The sequence below is a fragment of the Jaculus jaculus genome, chromosome 14 (genome assembly GCF_020740685.1).
Source record: "Jaculus jaculus isolate mJacJac1 chromosome 14, mJacJac1.mat.Y.cur, whole genome shotgun sequence".
NCBI classification, from domain to species: domain Eukaryota; kingdom Metazoa; phylum Chordata; class Mammalia; order Rodentia; family Dipodidae; genus Jaculus; species Jaculus jaculus.
This window is the reverse complement of record NC_059115.1, coordinates 44,774,296-44,799,563: the sequence shown is the minus strand read 5'-3', so window position 1 is coordinate 44,799,563 and position 25,268 is coordinate 44,774,296. Positions and strand designations below refer to the sequence as shown.

The following is a 25,268-nucleotide window of genomic DNA, read 5'->3' as shown; positions in this document are numbered from 1 at the left end:
GAACCATAGAACTGGGCCTGCATAAGCAGTGTGAAGTCAAGTTCCCTAGAAGCCATTCTATAACTGCTAGCAAAGTCAGAAAAACTGTGACAAATCCTGAACTCATCTTGTCTGACCTCAGAAAGGTCCCAAATGATGATTTGGTGACTTCTCTCACTATAAGATTTGACATATAAACCCATCGGTGATGTGTGGACTCCAGGGAAACATATCAGAGAACACCAACATCAAGAAACTTCAGGAAAAGTTCCAAGATCCATTAGTTCCTGGCCATAAGCTTTGGAGGCCTCAACAGCAACCTCAAGGTCAGGCATAGAATAATAACGAAGACATGTTTCTATGGAATCACTGAATCTGGGCAATGCTCTAATAAGAGGCCCCAGCCCAAAGAGGCATGACAGTGAAAACACTCAATGGTATGGGAAGCACAGCACCTGGAGAGAAAGGCCACCCTGAGCTCACTGAGCAGTGAAGGAGTAAAAACTGTTTTCAGTAAGACCTAATGATGAGGGAAATCTTTTCCATTAACTTTTAATCACTGTCTGACTAATGTCCATTGGCTTAGTGGTCTAAATAACACACATATCTCATCTCCCATTGCCATAGGTCAGGTGTCTGGATCAGTTTTAATTGAAGTTTCTGTTCAGCAACTAATAAGGCTTTCTCCAGAAGCTTGGAGGTCTCCATCTAAATTGACTCAGACAGGTAGCAAAATTCACTGCTGCACAGTTGTAGGACTGAGGTCACCCTTACCTGGGCAGCAGTCAGTGAAGGACCACTTCTAAAGGATGCCCATAAAAAATGAACAAAAAAAAAATTAAAAAAAAATGGGCTGGAGAGATGGCTTTGCGGTTAAGCGCTTGCCTGTGAAGCCTAAGGACCCTGGTTCAAGGCTCGGTTCCCCAGGTCCCACGTTAGCCAGAAGCACAAGGGGGCGCACTCGTCTGGAGTTCATTTGCAGTGGCTGGAAGCCCTGGCACGCCCATTCTATCTCTCTCCCTCTATCTGTCTTTCTCCCTGTGTCTGTTGCTCTCAAATAAATAAATAAAAAATGAACAAAAAAAAATATTTAAAGGATGCCCAACAACCATTCTAAATGACCACACCTGCCACTGAGTCAGTTCACAATATGAATATTTACTTTATCTGGGCAAGTAAACTCATTTCCTTAACCTGTACCTCTTCAAGGCACCAGACAACATGTCCTGCTTTCTGAGAGAGCCCACCTAATCAAACACAGAGTCATCCAGTCTCTCTGTTGCTATATGAAGTAACAAACAGTATCAGAGAAGGGAAATTACTGAGTTCCCTCCACTACGTTCACCACAAAGCAGAGATACCAGAGAACATCTGAATGCTTTATCGCATATTGCCAAATAGCCTTGAGTTCTACAATTCCACTTGCTGAATTAGGAATTTTAGTAAGCATAGGTTTTTGTTTGTTTGTTTTCTTTTCCTCCAAGCTGAGATACAGGCATAATATTAAGCTCATTATCAGATAGCTTTGTTCACACAGAGATTCTGAGGTGAAAGTTGAAGCCAACATTCTCTCTAGCAGCCCTTGCTTGTCTTGGAACAGCCCAACATGCTTGTCTCTGCTAAAATATCACTGCCTAAACTGACTTCTACAGTCAAGAGATCAACATTTATTTTTCTCAGATTATGCTGCAGTAGAGCCAATTCTGTGTCATAAGCTTGTGTGTCATGTCAACTTTTTGCCTTATGAAAAGCAAGGGACATCAGAGGTCTGGCATCAATTTCAGAGGTCTTCTTCCCTCAGACTGCTGAGGAATCATTTATTCTCCTTAGCAAGCCTCCGAATACATTTGAAAAGATAGTTTTGAGGTCCTACTTGAACTCAGAAATTTTAACTTACAACAAAAAGACAAAATTTTGATCATAGAATTCAATTCATTAGAATTCTGAGATAATAAAAATATCATGCCCACATAATCAAAATACTATGGAATAGCCTATTTGTGATGATAAGTGTTTCTATATGAACTATGATTTCTAGGTTACATATATCTGTATACTTGCACCAGATTAAAATATAGCCTCTACTTCTTATTCCAGGTACAGTAAGAGTACTTGTAAGGTCATTTAGTACACCAAAAGTGTTTAATATGGCCTTAGAACTGTGTTTTAGACAACACTTCTAGCCATAGCAACATTGACCTCAGTGAACCTCAACTGAAGATGGACATTGAATCTGAGAGGGTGCTCACAATCACCGTGGATGCTTGCCTTCTCATCTGTAAGATTTTCATCTGACTGGCTTGGAATGGAGCCTCAACACTGGGTTTAAGTGGTAAAGACCTCAGACTTCTTCCCAACCTCTGTCACTCAATGATTATGCAACCTGGGAGAAACTACTTCAGCTTCTGTGCTAGTTTGATTCAGGTGTCCCCCATGAACTTAGGTTTTCTGAATTCTAGGTGCCCAGATGATAGGAATTTGAGAATTAAAGCCTCCTGGACACAGTGTATTCTTAGGGGGTGGGCTTGTGGGTGTTAGAGCCAGCTTCCACTTGGTGGTGCTTGGCACACCCTCCTGTGGGTATTGTCCATCTGATGTTGGGCTGGAGGTGATGTCCACCCTCTGTTCATACCATTGTTCTCCTCTGCCATCATGGAGCTTCCCGTCATGTCTGTAAGCCAAAATAAACCTCCTCCTGTCCACCACAAGCTAATCTTGGTCAGGTGTTTTCTTCCAGCAATGTGAACCTGACTGCAATAGCTTCCACATCTAAACCAAGGCAATTGTTCCAATAAGAGCTTTTTTAATGGCTGTTCTGAGGGTTAAAATACACAATCTACAGAAGTCACTTAACAAAGCACCTATGCTCATGTGCTTACAGAATGCTGGAAGTTATTCAAGCATATTAAAAATCTACAATGATGAGACACATGGAAGTCACATATTTACTGGTGCTTTTGCCAAATAATCTTAACATTTACTTAGATAACATGAATTAGATACCATCATGTATACTCAGAATGTCAAAAAAAAAAATCCTATAATGTGCAATGAGCCTTTCTGATTCTAATGTGAATTAGGAACACCATGTTAACAATACCATGCCAGCTTTTGTTCAAATGCTCCTTGCCACATATCTCTCTGCTTTGTCTGAATTCACATCCCTTGTGGCTTATTCTTTCATGCAATTATGGTTTGATCTTAAGTATCACATTGGTACCTTTGGGTCATATATTAAATTTTGCCTTAAATGCCCTGAACTCTGCCCTCCTTCTGCCACTTGTTCCATGCTTTGCAACAATTCTCATCAACTTAATGTAAATGCACAAAATATGCCTCCTCAATTTTTTATACTTTCTGCCCTGTATCCAAAGGTGACAGTCACCAACTCATGTATATAATGCATTCCAAGGCCCTGGCTCTCCAAAATAGGTCAGCTGAAAAAAAAAAAAAAAGAAAGAAAGAAAACGACAACAGAAGCTGGAGAGATGGCTTAACATTTAAAGGCACTTGCTTACAAAGCACGATGGCCTATGTTTGACTCTCCAGTGCCTACATAAAGGCAGATACACAAAGTGGCATATGTGTCTGGCATTCATTTGCAGTGACATAAGGCTTTGATGCACCCATTCTCTCTTTCTTCCTCCAAATAAATAGATTTTTGTTAATAGTTTATTTTTATTTATTTTTTTGCTTGTAAGCAGAGATGGGGGAGAGATAAAGAGAACAATTGGGCATGTTGGGGCCTCTCACTATTGCAAATGAACTCCAGATTCATGTGCCACTTTGTATATTTGGCTTTAAGTGGGTACTAGGAAATTGAACTTGCATTATTAGTCTTTTCAGGCAAATTCCTTAACTGCTGAGCCATCTCTCCAGCCCAAATAAATAGATTTTTAATAAAGAAAAAAGAAAGCAATGTATTCCACTCATCATACTAGCAAAATAAATCGTCCTACATTTGAATAAGGAGACATATTCCATGATAACCATTGCAGGTACGTCAAGAATATAAAAAATCTGAGACAAAGTAGGTGCTTATCAGAATAATAGCTCATAAAACTATGGAAGTGTCTGTGTAATGCAGCGGGGATAAGCAAACAGATAATGGAGTAAAATTGAAATCCCAGTATTAAATACATTCAGGTGAACTGTTGTGGACAAGGGGACCAAGATAGTACCATAGTACCCAGGGGAATAGTATTCCCAATATATAGTACTGTAACAATTGGCTGCCCAAACTAAAATTAATCTCTACCTTAGATTATCTACAAAAATTATTTTAATGTAGAACAAAATCCAAAATGCTAAAACTATAAACACCTCAGTAAAACTCGTAAGTACAATTATTGACACTCTGACTTAGACAGTGATTTCTTATACATGTGCACACAGTGCATACTAAACATAAAGAAAAATGGATAAAACTTCATCAAATTTAAAAACTTTTGGGGGTGTTATCAAGAAAAAGAAAAGGCAACACAGTGGGAAAAATTCAAATCATATACCTATTAAGGCTTTGAAGTATAGGATATGTAAACTCTTTGATGCAAAACTAAAGGCCAATGATCCAGTTTTAAACTGGGCAATGGAATTTAATATATACTATGGGTAACATGCATGCAAGATACACAGGCGGGCAAGAAGCATGTAAATTGATGTATTATCCATCAGTTCTTTTAGGCAGCTCTCAATCACTACAGTGAAAAGCCCAGACAATCAACATTGATAGAGAAAAAAGTTGATATTGTCTCATTGTTTTCAATGTTTTAGCCCATCATCACTTGACCCCATTGCCTCGGGCCTTCAGGAAAAGTACACAATACCATTTAAGAACTTGCCCGAATGGTATAGGGACCTTCCCCTAGGACCCACCTTCTAAATACATTGCAATAGTCATGACCCAGCATTTAATCATTGAGCACTCAAGATCCAAATTACATTGGTAAGCATTTGGGAAATACACATTAACCACAGGAGATGCTTCATTCCCAACCATGACAGCCATAATCAAAAAAAAAAAAAAAAAAAAAAAAGGCAAATAACAAGTGTTGGTGAGGAAGCAGGAAAAAAAAATCATCCAATATTCTTGGCAGGGACATAAATAAATTAGATTCTGTAGAAAATAGTCTAGCAGATTCCCCAAAAGTTAAAGTTAGTATTACCATGTGCCCCAGAAATTATTCCTATACCTACTCAAGAAAAGAGAAAATATCAGTTTATACAAAAACCTATATGAAAATTCCGAATACAATGTTCCTCATAATAGGAAAAAAAACAGGAAACAAATCTCTACTGTCTGATGAACAGTTAAAGAGTTGGTAATTTATAAATAAAATGGACTAGTATTCAGTCATATAAAGTGGTAAGTATTGGTATAATGTACAAGTAGGCTAAATTTTGGCATCATTGTGTTAAGTAAGGAAACCAGAGAAGAGGGGCAGATATAATAATTTAGAGTTTGTATGAAGTTCCAATAGTAAAATACAAAGACAAAGTATCTTAGTCATTCCTACGTAGTAGAGATGAGAGAACTGGCACTGTCTGCCAAGGGGATTCATTTAGGAGGATAAAAATCTTCTGGGACCCTATAGTGGTTGGTTGCACAGAATTACACCTTTTAAATTGGTGAGAAGTATGGTAACTAACTTGTAACTCAAGATCCAGACCTCAGAACATTTTTAAAAATTGAAATCTAACTTGTAAAATTCCTGCTTTATATTTCATGATGGCTAAATTAAAGGCATTTCAATTTGTGGTCAAACATTTCCTCAATGAATTAGTGTTTTGTTTTGTTTTTGTTTTTTTTTTTTCCTTTAATGTACTTTATAACGTTTCTCCCAGGAGTACACCTATGACTGTCATCAATTGTCACTAGAACAAGATTCAACCAAGCTGAGGAAACTTTAAGGTCCATTTTTTTTTTTAAATATTGGGGAAAAAATCCAAGGTTTTAATACTTCTGAGAGCATTTCCTGAAGGATCCACACTACCTCTAACCTACTTTGTCTTATCACTGAAAATAAAATCTGCTCATCTGAGAGTGCACATGTGAGAACAGAGAACACACTTTGTTGCAAGTATGGAATGATGAATGTTTTCCTTGGAAGCTGACTCTGCGTATTAAAGATAAAAGAGATAGGGCTACAGATAAGCCTCCACACTTAAGGCACTCACCTGCAAAGCCTAATGACCAGAGTTTGATTCCCTAGTACCCATGTAAAGCTAGATGCACAAAGTGGCACATGCATCTAGAGTTGGTTTGCAGTGGCTGGAGGCCCTGGAATACCCATTCATATCCTCTCTATTTCCTTTCAAAAAATATAATATTTTTAAAAAGATAAAGAGATAAAAGACTTTTGAGATGTGCAATTCTAATTAGTTGTCCCTTGAATCTCCCAGAGATACATATTCATTCAAACTGCATAGGTAAGTCTGCTGTAGAAGCTCAGTGGGAGCAAGATCCAAGTTCTTCCTTCCTTCCTCCTCCACTTTCCAGTGTCCACATCTTACATTATGTGGAAGCTTCCCAGGTGACCTCTGTTCCCACTGAGTTATTATGGAACTAGGCACTAACCTAGGCCACACTGAGTTATTATGGAACTAGGCACTAACCTAGGCCACACTGAGTTATTATGGAACTAGGCACTAACCTAGGCCACACTGAGTTATTATGGAACTATTCAGGAACCCAGACCTCATGGTTCCTTGGAACCCAGCCGCTTTTCCTTCTTTGGATGCAGGCCTGGGCAGTTAGTCATCCTAGATTCACCTTTCCACCACATCATGCTCCTCCCATGCTGCCCTACTCTGGAAGAGCCTTCCAATTCAGCCTTTTCCCCTGATTCCCTTCTCTTGCTTCCACCAGTCTCACTGTTCTATCTAACCCTTGTCCTGCCTTCACAGCCAGAGCTCTTCTTTCTCTCCCACAGACTGTAAAATACTTTAGAAGCAATAGAACGCATATTTGCATCTTCTGAAGTTATTCTGTGCAATTTGTGGGACACAGTTCACCATCCTGTCAAATCAAGTAAATTTTCAATGTTCCCATCTATAAATTGAACAAGGGCAGACAACTAACCCCCATAGCTTCTTCCCACCTAAGAAAATAAAAATATTCCATGTTATATACAACACTCTTCAACTAAAAAGCAACAATAGAAATAAGTTCCCAAACCATACTAGGGTATGCACAATGCCATGAGAAGCGAAAAAATAATTCTTAGTATGGACACAATCAGTGAAGAAACATTTTCATAAATCAGTAAAAATTGAAATTAATCACATACAAATTCGAGTAGAACAATATTTTCCATATGGCTGAGATAAAAACAAATGATTATGCAGTATTCAACTAAGAACATTTTACCTTGAAAAACAAAAATAAAAATAAAAATAAAAAACATCCTTAAGAGGCTAGGGAGATGGCTCTACAGCTAAAGGCACTTGCTTATAATGTTGCAGTATACACATAAAGCAAGGTGCACTAAATGGCACAAGTGTCTGGAGTTTGCTTGAAGCTGCAAGTGACTCAGGTGTACCCATACTTACTCTATCCTTTCCTCTCCTCTCCTCCGCTCTCCTGATCTCTCCTCCCCTCCCCTCCCCTCCCCTCCCCTCATCACCCATCTTCTCCTCTGGTCTGTTCTCTTCTCTTGTCTTCCTTTTCTCTCTCTCTCTGATATCCACACACATACATACTCACATACTAAATAAATCCACAAAATATTTTTATAACATCATTGGATTATATCTATATTTTTGGAAACATTTCATTGTCTTCTCCCATTTTAATTATAAGATAATACTAAAAAATAATCTAACATGTAATGGTGGACCATTTTCCTCAACAGAGAATAAAAATGTACCCTCCAGTACAATAATGGCATGAAGATGGAATAAACAACAGCTCTGACTGGATTTGAGGGTACATGTGAACAAAATGTAATATATCTGTATGAAAATTTTAAAACACATAATAAAAATTTAAAAAATAATAATCAAAACAATACTTTAATCCCGATTATTGAAGAGAGAATATTTATTGTCTGGGTTCAGATTATCCATCATTGCCTATAGCATCAGAGTGACATAGTGCACCTTCCAAAAAGAGGAAGTGGTGAATCTGTAATAATCTTTTTATGACATCTGACAGCCATGTCAATATATACCTCCACAGAGACCACTGAACTTCCTTCATTCAAGAAGAAAAACAGAACATACTCTCACCCTTGGGAAGGGTCAAGCTACTGTACACAAAACATAAAGTAAGTCATTACAACCTAAAAAATATAAGGAAAATGATAGTTTCAAGGAGCCATGCCAAAACTGTTTTAGATGAATAAGCAAACTTTTCAGATGTGTACCAAATTCTTCCATGCACTATAAAAAATGAAGAGATATCCCACTAAAACAGATCATTAATCCAAATGATATTAGCAGTGTCTTTCTTAGAAGTTGTGAATTTTGACTGTTTAAAACTTCCCTCGTGATTGTACTAAAGCTTCATTACTCAACTGGCTACACAGCATTACTTATTATATTAGATGTTTGCAAGAGTGGTGAGGAAAAAAAAAAAAATTACAGTGCTCATTTGTTACTGAAATGACCTCAAACCCAAATAGCATAGTTTTCTCTCATTTACCCAATGCATAGTTCATTTTTACTACCATATAAGATTTCAAGTTATTCTAAATTATTCATGATCATTCCTTCCCGGTAACATCCATATGTTCTCACCCAAAAGGGGGAAAAAGTCATTTCCATTATTGGCATTCTTGATTAAGAATACTTGAAACCTATCACCTTTCTTTAAAATAAAAAAATGTTGAATATATCCAAAAATATTCACTGTAAGATGGATATCAACTAAAGGCCCTAGTAACATATAACATTCATTTTACCCAAAAGTTTCAACTTGAACCAATGATGTATCTTACTGATAGAAACCTATGATGAAATATGTCAATATTAATTATATTACTAAAACTTGAGCAGTTGGCAAAATCCTAAAACATGTCTAGTACAAGCCAGTTATGCTGTACATATTTGCTAAATGAACAAAAGAATGTCTAACTGGTGTAAATTTCATGTTATACTTTAATAAGATTTATAATTATATTTAGTTTTCTACAATCTCAATGGAATAAATTTTAATTAAACTTTGCCAATTTGCAGTTAAAACACTGAAGACAGCCCCTTTCTTTCAAAAATAAAGTGGCTGTTTTCAGCCCCTACTCTTAAATTCCTATTAAACTCTCAATGTGACTCCGTATTAAAAGCCTAAATGAGCTGGGCGTGGTGGCACACACCTTTAATCCTAGCACTCAGGAGGCAGAGGTAGGAGGATGACCATGAGTTTGAAGTCATCCTGAGACTACATAGTGAATTCCATATCAGTCTGAGCTACCTTGGAAATCCAAATAAATAAATAAATAAATGCATAAAAACCCTAAGTGATTTCATACTTAAATGTCTCCTTTTTTTGGTTCACCAAGTTCTCAATCAAGGTGAACTATCAAATAATTCCTTAGCCAGGGTCTGGTTATAACATGCAAGAGAAAACTATGAAGCCATGGATTGCAGTCAGATTGGCATTGCTGGCAGAAACCACCCAAGAGCAACTTTTTGAAAAAAAAAAAAAAAAAAAAAAGGTTTATTTTGGCTTACAGACTCAAGGGGAAGTTCCACCATGGCAGGGAAAACGGTAACATGACCAGAGGGTGGACATCACCTTCTGGCCAATATAAGGTGGTCAACAGTAATAGGAGAGTGTCCCAAACATTGGCAAAGGGAAACTGGCTATATCATAAGCCCACCCCCAACAATACACTCCCTCCAGGAGGCATTAATTTCCAAATTTCCATCAGCTGGGAAACTAGTATTCACAACAACTAAGTTTATGGAGGACACCTGAATCAAACCACCTCATTCTGCCCCTCCCCCCCCAAAGTGATATCCATACATGATATAAAATTCAATGCATTGAGTCCAACTTTAAAAGTCCCCATAGTTTTATCAATCATTTTTATTTTATTTATTTGTTTGTTTTCTGAGGTGGGGTCTTATGCTATCTCAGGCTGACCTGGAATTCACAATGTAGTCTCAGCATGGCCTTGAACTCTCAGCAATCCTCCTACTTCTGCCTCCCAAGTGCTAGGATTAAAGGTGTGCACTATCACACCAAGTCTTTATCAATCTTAATGATGTTCAAACATTCTCATAGTCCAAGATCTTTTAACTAAGCCATAATACCAAAAAGTCTTTCCCAAACCCATAATGGCACAAAATCAATATTCACATGGCAAAATAGGACATTAGGCATAGCAAAGAAATACTAAAGCAAGATTTAATCAGGGCAAACACCAAACTCTGTACCTCCGAGTCCAACAACTCTCGCCAGTGACAAGTTTCCATCAAAGTCCGATAATCCTAACCAACAAGTCTCTTGAGTTCCAATTCCACCCCTCCAGCTGGGCTACTCACAGTCCTGGAAATCTTCATCCAGGACCAATAGCTTTCCTTAGCAGCCATCTCGTGGTCCCGACATCTCTACTGGGTCTCCACTGCAGTCCACAGTTCATCCTCACAGCACCACTGGTGTCTCCATGCAGGCAATTCTGATTCACACTGCCCAGGGTCATGTCCAAAACACAAGACCATGTTACAAATTCAATGACCCTCTCTCTCCTGCATTTCTTATACCCCATAATACCAGATAGGTGCCAATTTGTTAATCCAAAGGGGTTGGGGGGGGGATAAATCAGACTTTGAAGAACAGGACACTTCTTCAATATTCAAGCCCCTTAAAAAGAGTCTACATTCTTCCTGTTGCCCCAGTGCAGGTCAGCTGGCCCAATTTCAATAGTTGTAATCTCTCATACAATTGCAGCTGAACAGCAGCAGTTTAATCACAGAGATTTCCTTTTTCTTCTGTGGCATATCCCTCTGCTCACACCAGTCCATGTCTATGCAATGAACACTGCACAACTTCTCAGGACATGGGAATAACAGCAAGCCTTTCACACAAAATGCTCCTATCCCAGTCCAGGCAAAGCTCTTTCTCATAAGGCATACCTCACAGTCCATAGTTCTTACTACATTCAGATCTTTCAACTCTGACCAGAATAGTCCATCAGCACTGCAAGGTATCCTCTAAGCTAAGGTTTCAAATCCTTCCACCACATTCCTCTTGAAAATCAGTTCCAAAAGGCCAAAGCCACACAATCAGGTATCTAGCAGCAACACCACTCTTGGTACTAACTTTACCATGGCAGTGAGGTTCAAATTGCTGCCAGCTTTTGGGGGGAAAAAAAGGTTTATTTTGGCTTACAGACTTGAGGGGAATCTCCACAATGGCAGGGAAAAACAACATCAGCAGAGAGTGGACATCACCCCCTGGCCAACATAATGTGGACAATAGTAACAGGAGATTGTGCCAAATATTGGCGAAGGGAAACTGGCTATATCACCCACTTAAGCCTGTCTCCAACAATACACTGCCTCTAGGAGGCTGTTGCAGTCCGGTTCGCATTGCTGGTAGAAATCACCCAACCAAGAGCAGCTTCTGGGAAAAAGAGATTTATTTTGGCTTGCAGGCTTGAGGGGAAGCTCCATGATGGCAGGGAAAAACGATGGCATGAGCAGAGGGTGGACATCACTCCCTAGCCAACATAAGGTGGACTACAGCAACAGGAGGGTATGCCAAACAGTGGCATGGGGAAACTGGCTATAAAGCCCATAAGCCCGCCCCCAACAATACACTAACTCCAGGAGGCATTAATTCCCAAATATCCATCAGCTGGGGAGCTAGCATTCAGAACACCTAGGTTTATGGGGGACATCTGAATCAAACAACCACATTCCGCCCCTGGCCCCCATAAACTGATATCCATACATGATGTAAAATACAATGCATTCAGTCTGACTTTAAAAGTCCCCATAGTTTTTAATCAATCCCAATGATGTTCATACATCCTCATAGTCCAAGATCTTTTAACTGAGCCATAATACCAAAAAATAATCTCAAAAAACCCATAATGGCACAGAATAAATATTCACACTGCAAAAGATGGCATTGGGCATAGCAAAGAAACATTCAACCAATACAAGATTTAAAACAACCAGGGCAAATATCAAACTCTGTAGCTTCGAGTCCAGCAACTCTAACAAGTGACAAATCTTCAAGTCCGATAATTCTAACCAGCAACAAGTCTATGGCATTCCAATTCCACCCCTCCAGCTAGGCTACTCACAGCCCTGGAAAACTTCATCAGGGCCGGCAGCACCTCGGCAGCCATCTCATGGTCCCGGCATCTCCACTGGGTCTCCACTGCAAGCCACGGTTCATCCTCATGGCCCCATGGGATCTCTATGCAGGCAACCAGCAAACCCGCTTCATACTGCCCATGGCCACTTCCAAAACACAAGACCGTGTTGCAAACTCAATGACCCTCTTTCCAGCATTTCTTATACTCCACAACACCAGGTAGGGTGCCAATTTGTTAATCTGGGGGGGGGGGGGATAAAGCAGACTTTGAAGAACAGGACACCTTGAGCACTCAGGCCCCTTCTAAAGAGTCTACATTCTTCTTGTTGCCCCAGCACAGGTCAGCTAGCCCAGTCTCAAAGGTTGTAATCTATCAGTTGCAGCTGAACGGGCAACAGTTCACCCAAAGATTTTTCTTTTTGTGCCATATCCCTCTGCTCACACCAGTTCATTTCTACGCAAAGCAACCCTGCACAACTTCTCAGGACATGGGCACAAGAGCAAGCTTCTCACACAAACTGCTAGCCCAGTCCAGGCAAAGCTCTTTCTCACCCTCATAAGCCAAACCTCACAGTCCATAGTTGTTACTGCCTTCAGGTCTTTCAGCTCTGACCAGGATAGACCATCAAGCTGAACTTACAGCACTGCAAGGCATCTCTTAGGCCAAGGTTTCAAGTCCTCCCACATTCCTCTTGAAAATCAGCTCCTAAAGGCCGAAGCCACATAGTCAGGTGTCTAGCAGCAGTCCCACCCCACTTCTGGTACCACTTTACTGTTGCAGTCCGGTTCACATTGCTGGTAGAAATCACCCAACCAAGAGCAGCTTCTGGGCAAAAAAGATTTATTTTGGCTTACAGGCTTGAGGGGAAGCTCCATGATGGCAGGGGAAAACGATGGCATGAGCAGAGGGTGGACATCACTCCCTAGCCAACATAAGGTGGACTACAGCAACAGGAGGGTGTGCCAAACAGTGGCATGGGGAAACTGGCTAAAAAGCCCATAAGCCCGCCCCCAACAATATACTCCCTCCAGGAGGCATTAATTCCCAAATATCCATCAGCTGGAGAGCTAGCATTCAGAATACCTACGTTTATGGGGGACACCTGAATCAAACCACTACAGAGGCGTTAGTTCCCAAATATCCACCAGCTGGGAAACTAGCATTCAGAACACCTAAATTTATGGGGTATACCTGCCATCAATCCACCACACCATGAAAATTTCATATGCAGAAAATGTAACTCAGCAACCTATCAAATGCCACAGTCCAAGATATTCCCATTGTTGAAAATTAATGTAAAATATAGAAATTTCAAATACCTTGAAATTTTCATGTAATGCATGTTTTGCTAAGGGTTCAGCGATGAAAGTAGGTCCTGTGAAATCCCACATTAGCTGGTGTCAAAGAGAATATTGCCCTGCAATCGAGTCTTATATACACTTTTCTCTACAACACCATTCTGCAAGTCCACTTATAATTTCCTCCATCTCCTCTCAGACTATTCGGCCATCAATTGTAACTCACTACTTACAAGTGCCTGTAGTTTCATGTTTCAGTAAGTCGATGTAGATAATATTTTCTATGTGCTCTGTAAGTTATTTAGAGTAAAGGGGAAAAATTATCTGGTTTTCAATGACTGGGTACTAAGAAGGAAAGATCTCATGTACATTCAATTTAAACACAAACACACACACACACACACAAACACACACACACACACACACACACATGCGCACGTGTAAGTGAGCGCCCGCACACTGAAACTGTTTATTCCTCAACAGGAATCAAGTAATTAATAAGTTTTATGAAAAGTTAATGTGGGATGGGACTAGAAAAATGGCTTAGCAGTTAAGGCATTTTCCTGTGAAGCCAAAGGACCCAGTTTCAAGTCCCCAGGACACATAAAAGCTAGATGCACCAGGGGCACATGCATGTGGAGTTCATTTGTAGTGGCTAGAAGCCCTGGCATTCTCATTCTCTCATTGTCAGTCTCACTTTTCTCTAACTCTCTTCCTTTCTTTTTGCAAATAAATAAATTTTAAAAATAAATGCTAATGTGGGGATGGAGAGAGAGAGAGATCAGTTAGTAAAGTGCTTGCCTTTAAGCCTAAAAACTGAGTCTGGTCCCCAGAACCTACGAAAAATTGCCAGGCATGGTGGTACATGCTTATCACCTCAACATTGTGGAGGTAGAGACAGGTGGATCACTGGTGCTCACTGGACAGGATGTCTAACCTAATTAATAAGGTCCAGGGAAATGGGGGACTGTCTGAAAGAAATTAGATGGTAGTTCTGAGAATAATACACAAGATTTTCCTTTTGCATCCACCCATAACTGCACATATGTATATATGCATGTGCATACATACATGTGAACTCTCCTACATAAACATGCATACACACACAAAATTTGATGTGAACTCAGGTGTCAAAAATACTGAAAGTTCAATTAAAGTTGAACATTTCTTGGCCTATGGAAATGGCTAAATATTTAGACATTAACCAAACATAACAACAGCCATGTTCAGTAGTTACCTGCTCCAATTGAGCATGAGACTAATAGAATGTTTTAACAAATAGCAATTATAGGCTTCTTGTAAGAAATACAATTTGAATATAGGTTAAATAGGGTGAAAGAAATAAAATCAAATAATTATATGAACTCTGAGCATAGGGAAGCTATTATTATAAACTAGTATCAGGCAAACTATACTTTTATATGAAAACTATAAAACATTAAAGGGGCATTTCATAACTGTTATCAGAGAGGACATAAGACCCACCCAGTGGGAGACAATGAAGAAACTGATACACTTCAATGAAAGCCCTCACTGTTCTCTGGTGAAGAAGATTTGGCTTGCACTCTCCCTAAGATAAATAAAATAAAGATAAAATCCACATTCCCCCACTAACTCAAGCTGCTCTCATTCTCATTTGGAGAATCTGATTTATTTTACTAGTATAGAAAATGAAGAAAAACCAAGATCCATTGATAAGAAGTTAGCAGACTGCCCACCATGAGATTTGTCACCACCAGTACATCTGCCAGGGCCCAGGAAAAACTGCACAGAACAATACCACGAATACTGCCCTTATTGCTAGCCTGACAACCAGCCCCAGGTTGATAGTGACAAACACAGTGATTAGTCAAAACTTATAAGAACACTAATGAAGAGGCTCCAGAGAACTCAACACTAAAACAGACTGTCAACATGCCTGCCTTAACTCAGGAAACATTGAGAAAGAGAGCACAGAAAGATTGTATGGCACATGGAGTGAGCAGGAATAGCCCGAGGCATGGTTCCTTGCTACCCCAAGAGACTGACAGAGGCCTTCATGACCCTAGAATGAATACCATACCCCACTGAGAAGGTCCTCCAGGGTAACAGGAGTTGAGTGAGGCTACAAAATGAATAACATGTTATAATTTATATAAAATTAATTTTTTAAAGCATTATACAATTTGGAAGAACAAACAATCCTAAAGATAGGTCCATAATAACAGAGCTTCAAAATACAGAAAGCAAGATTCATCAAATCTACAAAAACATTTTAAAATGTAAAGAAGAATCCATAGTAATAGTAGATAAGTTTTTAAAAGAATTGTTTTCTTAAAAACAAAACCAGTTATTCCCACTACTTCCCATCTCTGTACCAAAATGAATCATTATTGAGACAGATTATTTGAAATGTTAGATCAACCACTTAGATCTAACCATATTTATAGATCCCTAACCCACTCCCCCCAGCACACACATTCTACTTAAATGCAATTGGAACATTTACCAAAAAGAGGACATGTGGGCTCCAGAGAAGAATCAGAGGCTAAAGGTGCTTGACAGCAAGGACTGCCAGTGCAAGTTCAATTCCCCAGTACCCATGTCAAATCAGATGTACAAAGTGGGGCATGCACCTGGAGCTCATCTGCAGCGGCAAGAGGCCCTTGTATATCCATAAATTTTCACAGTCTCTCTCTCCCACTTTCTTCAATTAAAAAAAAAATCCAAAAAAACTACAAGCACTACAGGCTGGCGAAATGGTTTAGTGGTTAAGCGCTTGCCTATGAAGCCTAATGACATCAGTTCAAGGCTTGATTCCCCAGGACCCACGTTAGCCAGATGCACAAGGGGTCACACACGTCTGGAATTTGTTTGCAATGGCTGGAGGCCCTGGCACACCCATTCTCTCTCTCTCTCTCTCCCTACCTCTTTCTCTTTCTGTCTGTCACTCTTAAGAAAATAAATTTAAAAATTAAAAAAAAAAACTAAATGATAAAATATTGCTCTCAAATCTGCTTTTCCAGTGCTTAACTTGTTGAGTTTTTTACATACTCTAGATATAAATCCTCCTATCAGATGAAAAACTGACAAGTATTTTCTTCATTTATGTTGGCTTTCTCGTCATATTGTTGACTATTTCTTTTTTATGCAAAATTTTAAATTCATAGAAATTCATTTGACAGGTTTCCTTTATGTTTTACTGTAATAGCTTCAGTTTCCATACTCTGCCACTTCTAGGCATAGAACTACTGCAACAGAGGTACCTGCATACTTGTGTTTTCCACAAAGGTAAATTCTTCATACAATTATATTGGGGATCAGACACAGTATCTATCAATGGATGGATAGCTAAGGAAAATGTCAAAATCTCTGTCTCTCTCTCTCCCTCTCTCTCTCTCTCTCTCTCTTTCTCTCTCTCTCTCTCTCTCTCTCTCTCTCTCTCTCTCACACACACACACACACACACACACACACACACACACACATTTCATTCAGCCATATAAAGTAAAAATTTGTGCTGGAGAGATGAATTAGCAGTTAAGGCAATTGCCTGCAAAGCCAGAGGACCCAAGTTCAATTCCCCAACAACCATGTAAGCCAGATGCACAAGGCGGCACATGTGTCTGGAGATTAATTGCAGCAGCTGAAGGTCCTGGCATGCACATTCTCTCTCTCTCTCCTTCCCTCCCTCTCTACCTCTCAAATAAATATGTATCAAAAATATTTTTAAGAAAAGAAAGCAGTCATACTGCTGGCAGGACAATGGGTGAAACAGGAATTCATGTTGAATGGAATAAGAAGAGTCCACAATGCAGATGTTGAATGTTTTATCTCATCTGCAGAATTAAGGGGCTTGAGGAAGGACAAAGAAGTAAAAGGAGATCTATTAGGGATGTAGAGTAGGAGAAGAGAGAAAAAGGGAAATAGCAGAGACTAATATGACCAAAGTATATTATATGAATGTAAACCAATGGTATAATAATACCTAATCCCTTGTGCAATTAATATATGCTAATAAACATAAATCAGTTCAAAAAAACAAAGAAAATAATACATTTGTAGGCTCTAGGTATTAGGTTTCTGTCAGTGGTATAGCAGTCAAGAATTTCTTCCATTCTGTAGGCAATCTATTGGCTCTGCTTATGTTGTCAGTACAAAACATATTTTAGTTTAATAAGATCCCACTGGTTGAGAGATTGTTTAATTTCCTGGGGTACTGGGTATTGTCCAGAAAATCTTTCCCTACTCCTATTTTGTGGAGAGTTCCTCCTATTTTTTTCTTTCAGTAGTTGACGAGTTTCAGGTCTTGTAAAGAGGTCTTTAATATATTTAGAGTCAATTTTTGTGTATGGTGAGATGAGTGGGTCAAATTAAATTTCTCTACATGTGATTATCCAGTTTGTGCAGCCACATTTGTTGAAAATGATGTCATTTCTCTACATTATTAGCACCTTTGTCAAAGATAAGTAGGTGTAGCAAATTGACCTAAGGTTCAGGTTTTCATTTCTGGTACATTGGCCTATATTCCTTTATTTATGCCAGTGCCATGCTGTTTTTGTTACTATGGCTTTGTAATATAGCATTAGATCAGGTATGTTGATACTTTCAGAGATGTATCTTTTACTGAGAATATGAACTTTGTGGTCATTTTTTATAAATGTAAAAAATGATGCTAGAATTTTCATTGGTAATGCATTAACTCTGAATATTGCTTTTGGTAGACTTGCAGTTTTCATAATATTAATTCTACCTATCTAGGAGCATGGGTAGTCTTTCCACTTAGTTTTTCACTGTATAGGTCTGTCACATCCTCAGAAACTGTTATTCCAAGGTATTTGATTTTTCTGTGGCTACTGAAAATGGGACAGCCTCACTGATTTATTTCTCTGTACATTTGTCCTTTGCATATGGAAAGGCTACTGTTTTTAGTGTGCTGATTTTGTATCCTGCTACTTTGCTGAAGGAATTAATCACATTTAGAACTTTTGAGATCATGTCATCTGAAAATAGGGCTAATTTGACTTCTTCATTCCTACTTGTATCCCTTTTATTTCTTTCTCCTGTCTTATTGCTTAGGCTAGGACTTCTAGTACTATGCTGAAGAACAATGATGAAAGTGGACACCCCTTTCTTGTTCCCAAAATCAGTGGGAATTCCTTTAGTCTTTCCCCACTAAGTATTATTTGGGCTTTAGGTGCTTCATATATAGCTTTTGTGTATTGCTATATAAACTATTCATGCCTAGTCTGTCCAGTAGTTTGATCAGAAAGTTATATTGTATTTTGTCAAAGGCTTCCCTGCATCTCTTGAAATGGATAATTTGGTTCTTGTGATCAAGTTTATTTATGTGTTATATTACATCAACAAATTTCCTTTTGTTGAACCGCCCTTGCATGCCTGGGATGAAGCCTGACTGATCAAGGTAGATAAAGCTTTTTATGTTGTTGAATTTGGCTTGTGAATATTTTGTTCATATATTTGCATATAAATTTATCAGGGATATGGGCCTGTAGTTTTCTTTTCTTGTATCTCTGTATGGTTTTGAAATTAGGGTGATATTAACTTCATAAAAGGAGTTGGGGAGGATTTTGTTTTCTGAATATCTAAAACAGTTTGAGGAAAATAGGTTTTTGTTCTTCGAAAAAGGTTTGATAGAATTTGGCCATGAAGCCATGTGGTCCTGGGCTTTTCTTTATGTTGAGGTTTTTGATAAACTTTTCAATCTTGTTTTTAAGCTTTATTTATTCATTTATTTATTTGAGAGGGAGAAAGGCAGAGGGAGAGAAAGAGAATGGGTATGCTAGGACCTCCAGCCACTGCAAACTCCAGATGCATGAGCCCCCTTGTGCATCTGTCTTACATGGGTCCTGGGGAATTGAACCAAGGTCTTTGGCTTTTCAGGTAAATGTCTTAACTATTAAGCCATCTCTCCAGCCCCAAACTTTTCAATCTTGATGAATCTAATATGTTTCTTTAGGAGATTAGCCTGCTTTGAATTTAGTTTTCATAGGTAGTATGTGTTTAATAATTCATCCATTTCTTCTAGATTATTCAATTTTATGGAGTAGAGGTTTTGGAAGTATATTCTGATGACTATTTCAATTTCATTGATGTCTGTTGTGACCTCTCCTTTTTAATTTCTGATTTTCTTGACACTTCTCTTTTTTCATTTGATAAAATTGGCCAAGGATTTATCTATCTTGTTTATTTTTACAAAGAACCAGCTCTTTATTTCATTGTTTTTTAAATTGCTTTCCTATTTTCCAATTCATTAATTTCTGCTCTGATCTTGAGTATTTCTTTCTGTATGGAGTTCTTAGGGTTGGATTTTTCTTATTTTTCCAATGCCTTTACATGGATAGTTAGGTTATTGGTGTGGGAATCTCTCCATCTTTGTTATGAAAGCATTTATCAGTATAAATTTTCCCCTTAGGACTGCTTTCATTGTGTCCAATAAGTTTTGGTAAGCTGTGTTTTCATTATGATTCAATTCTAGAAACTTTATTATTTGGTTTTAATTAATTTCTCAACCTATTGAGTTTCCAGGAGCTGGTGGAGTTTCTGATGTGTTTCTCATTGTTATTTTCTAGCTTTAAAGTATTGTGATGTGATATGATGCAGGAAGTTCTGTTAATTTTCCTGAATTTATGGTAGCATGCTTTATGGCCTAAGATATGATTAATTTTGGAGAAGGTTCTGTGGGCTGCTGAGAAGAATGTATATTCTGTAGAACTGTTATGGAGGGTTCTGTAAATGTCATTTTTTATTTTTATTTATTTATTTTTTTTAGTGGTGAGGTAAGTTTCTTGAAGACAGCAGATAGAAGGGTCCAGTTTTCAGATCCACACTATTAACTTGTGTTTTGATGGGTGAATTAAGACAGTTAATATTTTAGGTTATAATTGTGCGGTTGTATTCAATCCCTGCCAAAATGGGCTGCTTTATGGGGTTTGGTGCTTTCTTGGACTTTGTACTCTTTGGAGCCTACTCTAGTTTTGGTTATTGTGATCTTCCTCTTATTGCCTCTTGACATATGTTGTTTGATTCTCCTGTGTAGATTATTCCCCAACATATTTTCTGTAGGTTTGGTTTTCTGTTAATATAACCATAGAGCTGACTTTTTCATCAAAAGTTTTCCTATCACCATCTATTAGGAGGGAAACTTTCTCTGGGTTCAGTAGTTTGGGTTGTAAGCCATAATATTTTATACTTCAAAGTGTTCAATCCCTGGGCCTTCTGGTTTTCAGGGTTTCTATTGAGAAATATGAAGTAATTCTCATGGGGATGGCTTTATATGTAGTGAGTTGTTTCTCTCTTGCTGCTTTTAACACTCTCTATTTCATTGCTGAGAGGTTTAACTATGAAATGCCTTGGAGAGTTTCTTCTTTGGTCCTGTTTGGTGTTCATTGAGCTTCTTGTATCAGAATGGGCCTCTCTCTTGTGAGATTGGGAAATTTTTCTTCAATAATTTTGTTGGATATGTTTTCTATTCCTCTGGTCTGGAATTCTTCCCCTTCTGGTATACTCATGATCTGGGTATTTGGCCATTTTAGGGTATCCCAGAGTTTCTTTGTATTCTGTTTGCATGATCTTTTGAACTTAGCAATATTTTTAGATTCCCAATCAATCTTTTCTATCTTCTCTTCCATCTGTGGAAGAAAAAATGAACTGGTGCTGCATGTAAGTGGTTCTCTCTTCCACATGAGTGATAAAGAACTCAGAAAACTAAATAATAATCAAACAACCCTCTCAAAAATGAGGTAGAACCCTGAATAGGGAGTCTTCAGAGGAAGAAATATAAATGGCTATCAAACACTTAAGAAATTGTTCAACATCCCTAACCATCAAGAAAATACAATTTAAAACAACTATGGGATTCTACCTTACTCCAGTAAGGATGGCAATCATTAAAAAAATCAAGTGACAACAAATGCTGGCAAGGATGTGGGGGAAAAGGAACCCACATTCACTGGTGATGGGAATGCAATCTTGTACAACTACTATGGAAGCAAAGGGAGATTCCTGAAAAAAATGAATATATGATTACCAACAGACCAAGTTATTCCCTTACTGGGTATTTATCCTAAATGCTCCATACTTCACTACAAAGATATTTGCTCAACCATGTTCATATGTGGTAAATTCATAAAAGGAAGGAACTGGAATCAACCTAGGTACCACCCATTATTGGGTGAATGGAAAATGAAGCTATGGTATTCACACACAATAAAATTTTACTCAGCAGTAAGAAAAAAAAAGAGTCAATTAATTCTGTAGGAAACTGGATGGACTTAGAACAGATCATATTCAGTGAACATACACAATCCCAGAAAGATAATACTACATGTTCTTGCTCATCTATGGTTCCTAACCTGGATTAGCTTCAGTTACTGGCATGCAATATACACAATCTGAGATTCAGAAAATAGGGATGGAAGTATTGTTTTTTTTTGGGGGGGGGGCGTTAGGAAATAAATTAAACCCAAAATGAACTGGTACCATAGAAACCTTTCTCCTTGTTAAAAAAAAAAAAAAGCTAAACAGGAGTATAAGGGAATCACCAAAAATGAAGGGCCCTGGAGAGGGTGGGATGAAGCCTAACCTTAATTTTTTTTTGGGGGGGGGTTCTGACCTATAACTTACAGTACCAGATACAGGTGCTACCCACATTGAGTTGTTGATCAGGGAGACCTATGAGTTCCCCAAAGCAGTCTTCTCACAAAGCACTTAATTACCTTTTGAAGTGAAAGATAAGACTCTATTGCCAAAGGCACCATATGCTGCTGATACAGAACACAGACAGACCTGGTGGGAATCCAGAAGAGATCCAGAGTCCAGACAGCCTGTCTAGTGCTAGAAAGCACTAGATGAGCTAGGAGGTGAAAGTGGTCAACAATAGTGTCTAAGCTACTCAGAAACAACCACCCAGACAGAACATATATGCCAGTGCAATGCTGGCACACAGCCTTTGTGGGTATACAATGGCTTTCTGATTGGCTAAGATATCCACTCAGTGGAAAATACCCCATATCTGAAACTGCAAACCAGGTCTGTGTCTTATGGCCACAATATTAAGTTCTCCAATGTCATGCTCCTACTAGTCATTGGTTAAAAGAGGGGCTACATCCATCAAAATCTCCCCAAATTATTATTGCTTATCCACTTTAATCTACACTGACTTCATTTTCTAATAGAGAGTCTGCTTTTCTTTTTCAGAAGGTAGTGATACCAGAGAAGATAAATCAACCCTTGTATCTCAGTCAAGACACAGGCAGAACCACAGAGGATGTGAGGAGATGAACAGGAGTTCTATGTCTATGGTGGGCCTTACAATAAGCACCAGGTGAAGAAGATAGATGCTGTGGATACTCAACACATACCAAAGCAGAAATTCAGAGACTTCTAAGAGATCACCACTGAAGTAGATTTAAAACACACCCACCAAGGCTCAGAGAATTTTGCAGAAGAGGGGGGCAGAAAGACTGTAAGAGCCTCAGGTTGGGATCACGCCTAGAAGCACTGTGTCCCTCCAATAACTGACTGCTGCTTCCACCAAGCATAACCCAACAGTCCCATGGATAATGCCAGTGGCTTCCCTGAGAAGGGGCCCCTTTTGGAATCAGGGCAGAGAAAAGATGGTAACAACACACAATGTATCCATACAAAGTATGTTCTTAATTAAAAATAAAAAAAGAACACCCAATAGTACTGTGGTGATTTGAATATAAAGTATATTCCACTGTCTTGAGTGATTGTCATTAACCTTATACTTAGAACCTCAGCTCTTGATGTGGTATGCCACTGGAGGAAGGCCTTGATGTTTATTCTAGCCACTGTGGGTTCAGATATTCAGAGTTAGCTTATTTTTGCTTTCTCACTCTTTCTTTTTTCTCTCTCTCCCTACCTCCTCCTGATCTTTCCTCTGTCTCTCTATCTAATACATGAAAATGTGTTCCATTTGCCATGGTTCTCCACCATGATAAAACTTCATAAAACTGTAACAGCCACATGGCAGGAAGGTATGCTCTGAGGCATTGTCCCACAGAAAGTGACTGGTTCATTTAAGAGCCCACTGTGAATATGGATAATCCCATTAAGGAGAGTCTCAGGAGAGGAAACATATAGTATAACCTTATGGGAATATGATCATGTTTGTAAGGTAAAGATCACAATAAAATATGTAACCCTGAAATAAATATTTTCCTCCCATAAGATGCTTCTGTTTAGGCATTTTGTTATAGCAACGAGAGGTAGCTGGTACAAGTATACTGTCTACCAACAGATACACAATTAGTAATTAGCACCTTGGGAAGCTGAGGCAGCAGGATCAGGAGGTCATGGCAGTCTTGACTACATGATGCCCTCTCTCAAAATTTATCATGTAAGGATAAATTAATAAACATATAAATATTGGAAAATTAAACAAAAAAACTTCTATATAAGTCAAGGCTATAGAAGAAGCAAAATAAAAAATACAAATTATTTTGAAGTAAAAATAATAAAAATGTAAAAATTGTATCCCATAGAAAGTAAATGTTGGAGTTTGTTATTTACTCATAAAATAAGGCTTAGTATCAACTCTTTAAGAAGAAAAACTTAAGAAAATAAAATTCCAACATCATGTGGCAAAGGGAGAACTCATAAAAGAGAAGACCCATGATTTTTTTTTTTTTAATGCAAAAGTAACAGGGAATTTTAACAAACTAGAATAAGTTAGTTTTCATTTTATTGGTAAGGCTGATATACTGACCACATACATCATCCATAATCAAGAAAAAAAAAAAGGGGCGGGCTGGAGAGATGGCTTAGCAGTTAAGCACTTGCCTATGAAGCCTAAGGACCCCCGTTTGAGGCTCGGTTCCCCAGGTCCCACGTTAGCCAGATGCACAAGGGGGCGCACACGTCTGGAGTTCATTTGCAGAGGCTGGAAGCCCTGGCGCACCCATTCTCTCTCTCCCTCTATCTGTCTTTCTCTCTGTGTCTGTTGCTCTCAAATAAATAAATAAATAAAATTTAAAAGAAAAAAAAGGGAAACTTCACAAGAAATCCTATAAACAGGAAAATGAAAATAAGAGAATAATTATATGCCAAAAAAATCTAGTAACTATTGTGGAATTCACTGGTGATTTCTCACATTAGGAACAAAGTATAAATCCTAGAAAACCTCCTTCAGAACAGAGAAGAAAGGACTTCCTAGCTCAATTTATGAGGCCAGTCTTAACATGATACCAAAATTCTAACACTTACTACTACAGCACAGAAATTAGAGAATAGTATTTTCTCAAGAAATAATTTTCAAGTCACTAAAAATCCTAAAAGTTATTTAATAAGAATTCAAAATAAAAGCAAATAAAACATGAATTTACTTTTAAATGACTTTTAACTTAGAATGCAAGATGAGTAAACAATAAAAGTACCAAGCAGTATTGCCCAATAACTTTGATTTTAAAAAACATAATCATTTCAATAGATGAAGGAATAAATATGACAAAAGTTATCACTTTTAGAATAAAATTTCAGGCAAAGTGGCCACAGAAATAAATGACTCCAACAACAAACAAACAAACAAACAAAACCTACAGCTAATGTCATCCATAATTTTGGGAAAAACAAAACAAAACAAAATATTATGCTCTGCTATTAGGAAGACAAAAATATCCAACTATTCCCCTCTTCCATTTACCAGTGTAATGAAGGTCTCCTCCACATATTGTGAGAAGATAAGCAAAGAAAACATAAA

General features: G+C 38.3%; 1 protein-coding gene across 3 annotated transcripts in view; it reads right to left on the bottom strand.

Moving 5' to 3' along the window:
* Nucleotides 1-25,268, bottom strand: part of Cntn3 (contactin 3) — a 443,276-nt gene that overhangs the window by 370,410 nt on the left and 47,598 nt on the right. The window lies entirely within an intron of this gene.